Source organism: Mobula hypostoma, chromosome 8, assembly GCF_963921235.1.
Source record: "Mobula hypostoma chromosome 8, sMobHyp1.1, whole genome shotgun sequence".
NCBI lineage: Eukaryota > Metazoa > Chordata > Chondrichthyes > Myliobatiformes > Myliobatidae > Mobula > Mobula hypostoma.
Genome location: NC_086104.1, coordinates 12,945,274 through 12,956,486, shown reverse-complemented (window position 1 = coordinate 12,956,486; position 11,213 = coordinate 12,945,274).

The following is an 11,213-nucleotide window of genomic DNA, read 5'->3' as shown; positions in this document are numbered from 1 at the left end:
TTCTACCTGTCGCCCTGGCTACGAAGGATGGGTCTGGCCCCTTTCCCGCGCAACACCCCTGTCAGCTGGTCGTTGCCTCCTTACCTGTCCTTCGTAGAAAAATTCTTCAAGGCCAACGCATTTGACCACAAGGCCATTAGGCAGTGGTCGGCCCGTAATGTCCTGCAGGCACTGCAGGAGAAGGACGTGATGGACACAGTGGGGTGGTTCCCTGAGCAGACGGTCCAGTTCATCTGGCAAAATGCCTCATCGCCAGATCTCACCAACAGGCACAAAGATCTCGGCTGGCTGGCAGTGAGAGGGGCCCTCCCAGTCAGATCCCTCCTGTACTCCTGGAATGTCGTCTCCGCACCCCGTTGCCCACGGGAGGACTGTAATGGGGTGGAGTCGGGGGCTCACCTCTTTACACACTGTGGGTTCGCGAAGAAGGTGTGGAGGAGAATGGAAGGGACGGTACAAAGATTCATGCCCAGCGGCTGCGTTACCGAGGACTCCAATGATCTACGGGGCTGTTCCCGGGGACGCACACAGAGACAAACATCCGGTGCTGCTGGCAGATCATCAATTCGGTGAAAGACGCTCTTTGGTCGGCCCGAAACTTGATGGTCTGCCAGCACATGGAGATGTCGGTGATTGAATGCTGCCGACTGGCTCACTCTCGCCTGCAGGAGTACGTTCTGAGGGATGCACTCAAACTTGGTGCGGCCACTGCGAAGGCCCGGTGGGGAAGGACCACAGTTTAAGGTTCATCACCCGTGGGAGGAGACTAATCATCATCAGCGGTGTGGACAGATAATCAACATGGTGCCCCAGGAGTGGGTGGAATTGTTAATGTGGAAAAAGCATTAGAGCCAACGCCTGCCTTTATTGTTGATAATTTTATTGTTAATAAGTCTTAACTCTTGACCAAGGGTTGAGAGTAAATGAACGGTTTATTGTAAACATCTTTCATTGTATATGAACAGAGAGTCAACGCATAATTTTATTGTAAATAACTTTATTGAATAAGGACTCAGAGTCAACAAATGTTTTTTTTCTTTTACTTTAATGTTTTACTTTATTTTGTAATAACTCTGAATAAAGTATTTTTGGAGGAAAAAAAGTAGTGCCATGCCCCCACCTCTTTTGCCTCCCTCCCTGTCCTTTCTGAAACATCTAAAACTTGGCACTTGAAGTAACTATTCCTGTCCCTGAGCCATCCAAGTCTCTGTAATGGCCACCACAGCATAGCTCCAAGTACTGATCCATGCTCTAAGCTCATCTGCTTTGTTCATAACACTCCTTGAGTTAAAATAGACACATCTCAAACCTTCAGTCTGAGCACATCCCTTCTCTATCACCTGCCTATCCTCCCTCTCGCACTGTCTACAAGCTTTCTCTATTTGTGAGCCAAACTCCTCTTCCCCAGTCTCTTCAGTTCGGTTCCCACCTCCCAGCAATTCTAGTTTAAACTCTCCCCAGTAGCCTTAGCAAATCTCCCTACCAGGATATTGGTCCCCCTGGGATTCAAGTGCAACCCGTCCTTTTTGTACAGGTCACACCTGCCCCAAAAGAGGTTCCAATGATCCAGAAATCTGAATCCCTGCCCCCCTGCTCCAATCCCTCAGCCACATATTTATCCTCCGACCTCATTCTATTCCTAGTCTCACTGTTGCGTGGCACAGGCTGTAATCCTGAGACTACTACCTTTGCAGTCCTGCTTCTCAACTTCCTTCCTAACTCCCTGTAGTCTTTTTTCACGACCTCTTCCCTTTCCCCACCTACGTCATTGGTACCAATATGTACCACGACCTCTGGCTGTTCCACCTTCCACTGCAGGATATCTTGGACGCGATCTGAAATATCCCGGACCCTGGCACCTGGGAGGCAAACTACCATCCGAGTTTCTTTCCTGCGTACATAGAATCACCTGTCTGACCCCTAACTATAGAGTCCCCTATCAGAGCCTCAGAGAGCGGGCAGCGTAGTTTGCGGGCGGCGGAGTGAGCCGGGAGCAGAGTGAAGACTTAAGGGCTTCGGCTCACCGGGCTTAGGCGGAAGCGGGCGAGGCGAGGAAGGTTTGACATTCATTTTCTGTTGCTATTTGAGGAGAGGGGCATTATGACTGTGAGGGCAGTTTGCTGTTCTCGGTGTCGGATGTGGGAGGCCCTGGAGTCTCCAAGCCTCCCGGACGTCTACATCTGCGCCAAGTGCATCGAGATGCAGCTCCTAAGGGACCGCGTTACGGAACTGGAGCTGCAGCTCGATGACCTTCGTCTGGTCAGGGAGAGCGAGGAGGTGATAGAGAGGAGTGGAAGGCAGGTGGTCACGCCGGGGCCACGGGAGGCAGACAAGTGGGTCACGGTTAGGAGGGGGAAGGGGAAAAGGAAGGTGATGGGGAGTACCCCGGCGGCTGTGCCCCTTAACAACAGGTACTCCTGTTTGAGTACTGTTGGGGGGGACAGCTTACCCGGGGGAAGCGACAGTGGCCCTGCCTCCGGCACAGAGTCTGGCCCTGTAGCTCAGAAGGGTAGGGCAAGGAAGAGGAGGGCAGTTGTGATAGGGGACTCGATAGTAAGGGGGTCAGATAGGCGATTCTGTGGACGCAGTCCAGAGACTCGGATGGTAGTTTGCCTCCCTGGTGCCAGGGTCCGGGATATTTCTGATCGTGTCCAAGATATCCTGAAGTGGGAGGGTGAAGAGCCAGAGGTCCTGGTACATATAGGTACCAATGACATAGGTAGGAAAAGGGATGAGGTCCTGAAAGAAGAATATAGGGAGCTAGGAAGGGAGTTGAGAAAAAGGACCGCAAAGGTAGTAATCTCGGGATTACTGCCTGTGCCACGCAACAGTGAGAGTAGGAATGCGATGAGGTGGAGGATAAATGCGTGGCTGAGGGATTGGAGCAGGGGGCAGGGATTCAAGTTTTTGGATCATTGGGACCTCTTTTGGCGCAGGTGTGACCTGTACAAAAAGGACGGGTTACACTTAAATCCTAGGGGGACCAATATCCTGGCAGGGAGATTAGCGGGGGCTACTGAGGTGACTTTAAACTAGAATGGTTGGGGGGTGGGAATCAAATTAAAGCGGCTAGGTGTGAGGAGGTTAGTTCACAACAGAGGGATGGGAACCAGTGCAGAGAGACAGAGGGGTGTAAAGTGAGCGTAGAAGCAAAAAGTACAAAGGGGAAAAGTAAAAGTGGCAGGCCGACAAATCCAGGGCAAGCATTAAAAAGGGCTAAGAGAGTTGTAAAAGAGCACCTGAAGGCTTTATGTGTCAATGCAAGGAGCATTCGTAATAAGGTGGATGAATTGAAAGTGCAGATTGTTATTAATGATTATGATATAGTTGGGATCACAGAGACATGGCTCCAGGGTGACCAGGGATGGGAGCTCAACGTTCAGGGATATTCAATATTCAGGAGGGATAGACACGAAGGAAGGGGAGGTGGGGTGGCGTTGCTGGTTAAAAAAGAGATTAACGCAATAGAAAGGAAGGACATAAGCCGGGAAGATGTGGAATCGATATGGGTAGAGCTGCGTAACACTAAGGGGCAGAAGACGCTGGTGGGAGTTGTGTACAGGCCACCTAACAGTAGTAGTGAGGTCGGAGATGGTATTAAACAGGAAATTAGAAATGTGTGCAATAAAGGAACAGCAGTTATAATGGGTGACTTCAATCTACATGTAGACTGGGTGAACCAAATTGGTAAAGGTGCTGAGGAAGAGGATTTCTTGGAATGTATGCGGGATGGTTTTTTGAACCAACATGTCGAGGAACCGACTAGAGAGCAGGCTATTCTGGACTGGGTTTTGAGCAATGAGGAAGGGTTAATTAGCGATCTTGTCGTGAGAGGCCCCTTGGGTAAGAGTGACCATAATATGGTGGAATTCTTCATTAACATGGAGAGTGACGTAGTTAATTCAGAAACAAAGGTTCTGAACTTAAAGAGGGGTAACTTTGAAGGTATGAGACGTGAATTAGCTAAGATAGACTGGCAAATGACACTTCAAGGATTGACGGTGGATATTCAATGGCAGGCATTTAAAGGTTGCATGGATGAACTACAACAATTGTTCATCCCAGTTTGGCAAAAGAATAAATCAAGGAAGGTAGTGCACCCGTGGCTGACAAGAGAAATTAGGGATAGTATCAATTCCAAAGAAGTAGCATACAAATTAGCCAGAGAAAGTGGCTCACCTGAGGACTGGGAGAAATTCAGAGTTCAGCAGAGGAGGACAAAGGGCTTAATTAGGAAGGGGAAAAAAGATTATGAGAGAAAACTGGCAGAGAACATAAAAACGGATTGTAAAAGCTTTTATAGATATGTAAAAAGGAAAAGACTGATAAAGACAAATGTAGGTCCCCTGCAAACAGAAACAGGTGAATTGATTATGGGGAGCAAGGACATGGCAGACCAATTGAATAATTACTTTGGTTCTGTCTTCACTAAGGAGGACATAAATAATCTTCCAGAAATAGTAAGGGACAGAGGGTCCAGTGAGATGGAGGAACTGAGCGAAATACATGTTAGTAGGGAAGTGGTGTTAGGTAAATTGAAGGGATTGAAGGCAGATAAATCCCCAGGGCCAGATGGTCTGCATCCCAGAGTGCTTAAGGAAGTGGCCCAAGAAATAGTGGATGCATTAGTGATAATTTTTCAAAACTCGTTAGATTCTGGACTAGTTCCTGAGGATTGGAGGGTGGCTAATGTAACCCCACTTTTTAAAAAAGGAGGGAGAGAGAAAACGGGGAATTATAGGCCGGTTAGCCTAACGTCGGTGGTGGGGAAACTGCTGGAGTCAGTTATCAAGGATGTGATAACAGCACATTTGGAAAGCGGTGAAATGATCGGACAAAGTCAGCATGGATTTGTGAAAGGAAAATCATGTCTGACGAATCTCATAGAATTTTTTGAGGATGTAACTAGTAGAGTAGATAGGGGAGAACCAGTGGATGTGGTATATTTGGATTTTCAAAAGGCTTTTGACAAGGTCCCACATAGGAGATTAGTGTGCAAACTTAAAGCACACGGTATTGGGGGTAAGGTATTGGTGTGGGTGGAGAATTGGTTAGCAGACAGGAAGCAAAGAGTGGGAATAAACGGGACCTTTTCAGAATGGCAGGCGGTGACTAGTGGGGTACCGCAAGGCTCAGTGCTGGGACCCCAGTTGTTTACAATATATATTAATGACTTGGATGAGGGAATTAAATGCAGCATCTCCAAGTTTGCGGATGACACAAAGCTGGGTGGCAGTGTTAGCAGTGAGGAGGATGCTAAGAGGATGCAGGGTGACTTGGATAGGTTGGGTGAGTGGGCAAACTCATGGCAGATGCAATTTAATGTGGATAAATGTGAAGTTATCCACTTTGGTGGCAAAAATAGGAAAACAGATTATTATCTGAATGGTGGCCGATTAGGAAAAGGGGAGGTGCAACGAGACCTGGGTGTCATTATACACCAGTCATTGAAAGTGGGCATGCAGGTACAGCAGGCGGTGAAAAAGGCGAATGGTATGCTGGCATTTATAGCGAGAGGATTCGAGTACAGGAGCAGGGAGGTACTACTGCAGTTGTACAAGGCCTTGGTGAGACCACACCTGGAGTATTGTGTGCAGTTTTGGTCCCCTAATCTGAGGAAAGACATCTTTGCCATAGAGGGAGTACAAAGAAGGTTCACCAGATTGATTCCTGGGATGGCAGGTCTTTCATATGAAGAAAGACTGGATGAACTGGGCTTGTACTCGTTGGAATTTAGAAGATTGAGGGGGGATCTGATTGAAACGTATAAGATCCTAAAGGGATTGGACAGGCTAGATGCGGGAAGATTGTTCCCGATGTTGGGGAGGTCTAGAACGAGGGGTCACAGTTTGAGGATAGAGGGGAAGCCTTTTAGGACCGAGGTTAGGAAAAACTTCTTCACACAGAGAGTGGTGAATCTGTGGAATTCTCTGCCACAGCAAACTGTTGAGGCCAGTTCATTAGCTATGTTTAAAAGGAAGTTAGATATGGCCCTTGTGGCTACAGGGGTCAGGGGGTATGGAGGGAAGGCTGGGTTCTGAGTTGGATGATCAGCCATGATCATAATAAATGGCGGTGCAGGCTCGAAGGGCCGAATGGCCTACTCCTGCACCTATTTTCTATGTTTCTATGTTTCTATCACTGCTGCCATCCTCTTCCTTTCCCTACCCTTCTGAGCCACAGGGCCAGACTCTGTGCCAGAGGCATGGCCACTGTTGCTTCCCCCAGGTAGGCAGTCCCCACCCAACAGTACTCAAACAGGAGTACTTATTGTCAAGGGGTACAGCCACAGGGATACTCTCTAGTACCTGACTCTTCCCCTTCCCTTCCTGACTATGACCCACTTGTCTATCTCCCGTGGCCCAATGTGACCACCTGCCTATAACTCCTTTCTATCACCTCCTTGTTCTCCCTTGGCACTTATGCAGTCCTCAACTTCCCTTGTCAGCCATGGTTGCCTACCCCAGCCATTTGTAAACTACTTCTTCTGTGAGACATTCAGTATCCATCCTCCAATCCATCTTGACAAACTTCTCTCTCAAGCCTCTGCAATTCCCTTTATTCTATTGTGATACAGATACATGTGACTTGTGCTTCTCCCTCTCAAAAATTCAATCATATTATGATAACTGCTTCTTAAGGGTTCCTTTACATTCAGCTCGCTAATAAGATCTGAGTTACTCCACAACACACAATCTAAGGTAGCCTTTCCCCAAGGAAACTCAAGCACAAGCTACTCTAAAAAGCCATCTCATAGGCATTCAACAAGTGTCCTCTCTTGCAATCTGACACCAACCTGATTTTCTCAATCCCCTTGCAAATTGAAGTCTCCATCACAATTGTGATGTTACCCTTATTACATGCATTTTTCAGCTCCCTGTGCAATCTCAACCCCACATTTGCCAACTATATGGAGGCCTATATACAATTCCCATTTTTTTTTTAACCCTTGCGGTTTCTTGGGATCAGCTATTGGGTGCTGTGCAATGAATCAGAATTGATTACAGAGCTTAAGGTAAAATAATCCTAAGAAGCAAGAGATCATAATACATATATTTAAATCCACCCAGAAATTTGAGGAGAGACTAAGTCAGATGTATCAGTATTACAGTAGAATAAATGGAATTAGAGGCATGAGAGATGTCCAGAATTGACTAAAGAACACTGGCAGGGATGACAGCACAGCAACAATGGCTGGAATTTCTGGAAGCAATTGGGAAGGCCCAGGACATATACATCTTCCAAACTGGAAGTAGTATTATAAAGGAAGATAGGTGAAGGGACAGAAAGTTTTGAAGAAGTAGAGGCTACAGAAGTCTTACACAGATTAGGAGAATGGGCAAAGAACTGGCAGATGGAATACAGTGTCAACAAGTGTATGGTCATGCACTTTGGTAGGAGAAATGAGAGGGTTGACTATTTTCTAAATGGATAGAAAATACAAAAAACTGAGGCACAAAGGGACTTGGAATCCCTTGTGCAGGATTCCTTAAAGATCAATTTACAGGTTGAGTCTGTGGTGAAGAACGCGAATGTGATGTTAGCATTCATTTCAAGAGGACTAGTATATAAAAGCAAGGATGTAATATTGAGACTTTATGAAGGACTGGTAAGGCCTCACTCAAAGTATTGTGATCAGTTCTGGGCCTCTTATCTTCAAAAGGATGTGCTGAAACTGGAGAGAGTTCAAAGGAGGTTCACAAAAATGATTCCAGGATTCAATGGCTTGCATTCACTGGAATTTGGAAGAATGGGGGGGCGGGGGGGGGACCGCATTGAAACCTATTTAATGGTGAAAGGCCTTGACAGAGTGGGTGTTTTCTATGGTGGAAGAGGCGACAGCCTCAGAATAGAGGGGCATTCTTTTAGAATGAAGAAAATAAGTAATTTCTTTAACCAGAGAGTGGTGAATCTGTGGAATTCATTGCCACAGGCAGCTGTGGAGGCCAAGTCTTTCTGCATATTTAAGGCAGAGGATAGACTGTTGATTGGTCAGGGCATGAGGGATATGGGGAGAAGGCAGGAGATTGGGGCTGAGAGGAAAATTGGGATCAGTCATGATAAAATGGTGGAACAGACTCGAAAGGCCAAATGGCCTAATTCTGCTCCAATATCTTATGGTTTTATTGTCTTCTCTCCATAACCTTTGACACCCTTACTAATGAAGAACCTATCAACTTCTCCTTTAAATAGGCCAAATGACTTGGCCTCCACGGCCATCTGTGGTAATGGATTCTATAGATTCACCGCCTTCTGGCCAAAAAAACTCCTATTCATCTCTGTTCTAAAGAAATATTCTTGTATTCCAAGTCTATACCTTCTGGTCTTCAACATCCCCACTATAGGAAATATCCTCTCGATCCAGGCCTTTCAGTTATAAATAGGTTTCAATATGATTTCCCCTCACCCTTCTAAACTCCAGTAAGTACAGGCCCAGAGCCACCAAACACTCCTCATTCCCCAGATCATTTTCATGAATCTCCACTGGAACAGCTCCAGTGTCAGCACAGCCTCCTTAGATACAGGGCCTAAAACAGCCCACAATACCCCAAATGCCATCTGACCAATGCCTTATACAGCATCAGCATTACATCCTTGCTTTTATATTCTATTCCCCTCTGAACTTCCAATTCAAACTACAAGTTAACCTTTAGGGCAGGAGTTTTAGGGAATTCCCCTGCTTTAGGGAATCCTGCATGAGGACTCCTGAGTCCTTCTGCATCTCTCGTTTCTGAATTTGCTCTCCATTTTTCTCTACCAAAGTGCATGAGAATACACGTCACTATACGGTACTCCACATGGGGCAGCGCAGTAACATAATGCAACAGCAGCCAGGGTTTAATTCCCTCTACTCTCTGTAAGGAGTTGGTACACTCTCCCTTTGATGGCATGGATATCCATATGCCCAGGTGCCCCAGCTTCCTCCCACATTCCAAAGATGTGCAGGTTAACAAATTGTGGGCATGGGATGCTGGCACCAGAAAGCAGGGCAACACAAACAACTCACAAACACGAGGAAATCTGCAGATGCTGGAATTTCAAGCAACACATATAAAAGTTGCTGGTGAACATAGCAGACCAGGCAGCATCTCTAGGAAGAGGTACAGTTGACGTTTCAGGCCGAAACCCTTCATCAGGACTAACTGAAAGAAGAGCAAGTAAAAGATTTGAAAGTGGGAGGGGGAGGGGGAGATCCAAAATGATAGAAGACGGGAGGGGGAGGAATAGAGCCAAGAGCTGGACAGCTGATTGGCAAAAGGGATATGAGAAGATCATGGGACAGGAGGCCTAGGGAGAAAGAAAAAGATGGGGGGGGTAGCCCAGAGGATGGGCAAGGGGTATAGTGGGAGGGACAGAGGGAGAAAAAGGAGAGAGAGAAAAAGAATGTGTGTATATAAATAAATAACAGATGGGGTACGAGGGGGAAGTGGGGCATTAGTGGAAGTTTGAGAAGTCAATGTTCATGCCATCAGGTTGGAGGCTACCCAGACAGAATATAGGGTGTTGTTCCTCCAACCTGAGTGTGGCTTCATCTTTACAGTAGAGGAGGCCATGGATAGACATATCAGAATGGGAATGGGACATGGAATTAAAATGTGTGGCCACTGGGAGATCCTGTTTTCTCTGGCAGACACAAACAATTGCGAGCTGCTATTTGTACATACTCAGACTGTGTTGGCCATTACCAATGTGGAAGCCACAGCAAGGCAAGGATAGCTTGGGGCAGTTGTAGTCAAGTGCAGTGAGACACTTAGAGGTAAGTCATTGCCACATGACTGAGGCAATGTGTACTTAAACCAGATGAGTGAGCTTCTATAGTGACACTTTTCCTAAAACATAACATCCCTTTACACCATAGGGGGTGCCAGAGACAGACAAGATAACAGAGGGATGTGAAACATACTCTTCAGCTAAGGCTCTATTGTCTTTACTAACTTCAAAATATCATTGGCTGTCGGCACAAAGTTTTGATGGACTTTTAATACCTTTATCGTCCTGATTTCAAAATATTATCCACTGTCTGCTTGAAATTTGCCAACATCCTTTGTTCCCATTAAATTTACAAACTCATTTTCTGCTTCATGGTACTTGGCAAATGTCTTGGGCACCCTACCTATATATCTGTGCCCAGGACTTTTGCACAGTACAATATACAAGAGATAGGAACAGAACTAGACCATTTGGCCCATCTAGTCTACTCCACCACTTCATCAAGACTGATCCATTTTCTCTTGCAGATATATTGTATATATGGAATCTATTACTGTATGTGCATGGTGTCTCAGGTACCACATACTAAAAGAATTATCAGAAACCAAAATAAATGGATAAACACAAGAGCTTCTGCAGATGCTGGACAGACAGACACACACACACACACACACACAAAATGCTGGAGGATCTCGACAAGTCAGGCAGCATCAATGAAGGGAAATAAACAGTCAGGGTTTTGAGCAGAGACCCTTCATTCTGACTGAAAAGGAAGGGGGCAGAGCCAGACTATGAAGGTGGGGGAAAAGAAAGAAGTACAAGCTGGCAGGTGTTAGATGAGACCAGAGGAAGAGATGGATGGGTAGGTGGGAGAGATAAAGGGCTGAAGAAGGTATTTAGAAAGAAAGGACAGTTGACCATGGTCAGAAGTGAAGGGGGAAAGGAACCAGAAAGTGATGGGCAGGTGGGGAAAGTGAAGGGTGGGAGGGTAACCAGGATTGGGAATAGTGTCAAGTTGGTGAAATGGGACAAACTGCCCCATACATCTCCTTTGAACTTTCACCCCTTTTTATAATGCATATCCTCTAGTATTAGACATTTAAACTCTAGGAAAAATATACCTGATCTCTACAATATCCACATCCCTCAATCTTATAATCTTCTACCAGGTCACCCCCACCCCCCCAGCCTCCAGTGATAACACCCTAGTCTGTCCAACACATACAAAGATGGTGGAGAAACTCAGCACGTCAGACAGCACCCATGAAGACAAATAAACTGTCGACATTTTGGGCTGAGACCATTCATGAGGACTGGAAAATTAGAGGAAAGTAGCCAGAATAAGGTTGGGGCAGGGGAAGAGAAGATACCCAAACTGGCAGGTGATAGGAATGTCTGGTAGGTGGGTGGATGGGGGAATCTCAGTCGTAGATTGCATATTGATAATAAGTGAACCCTTTAAATAGGATGAAGTGATAACCCTCTAATCCAGGCAGCCAGCA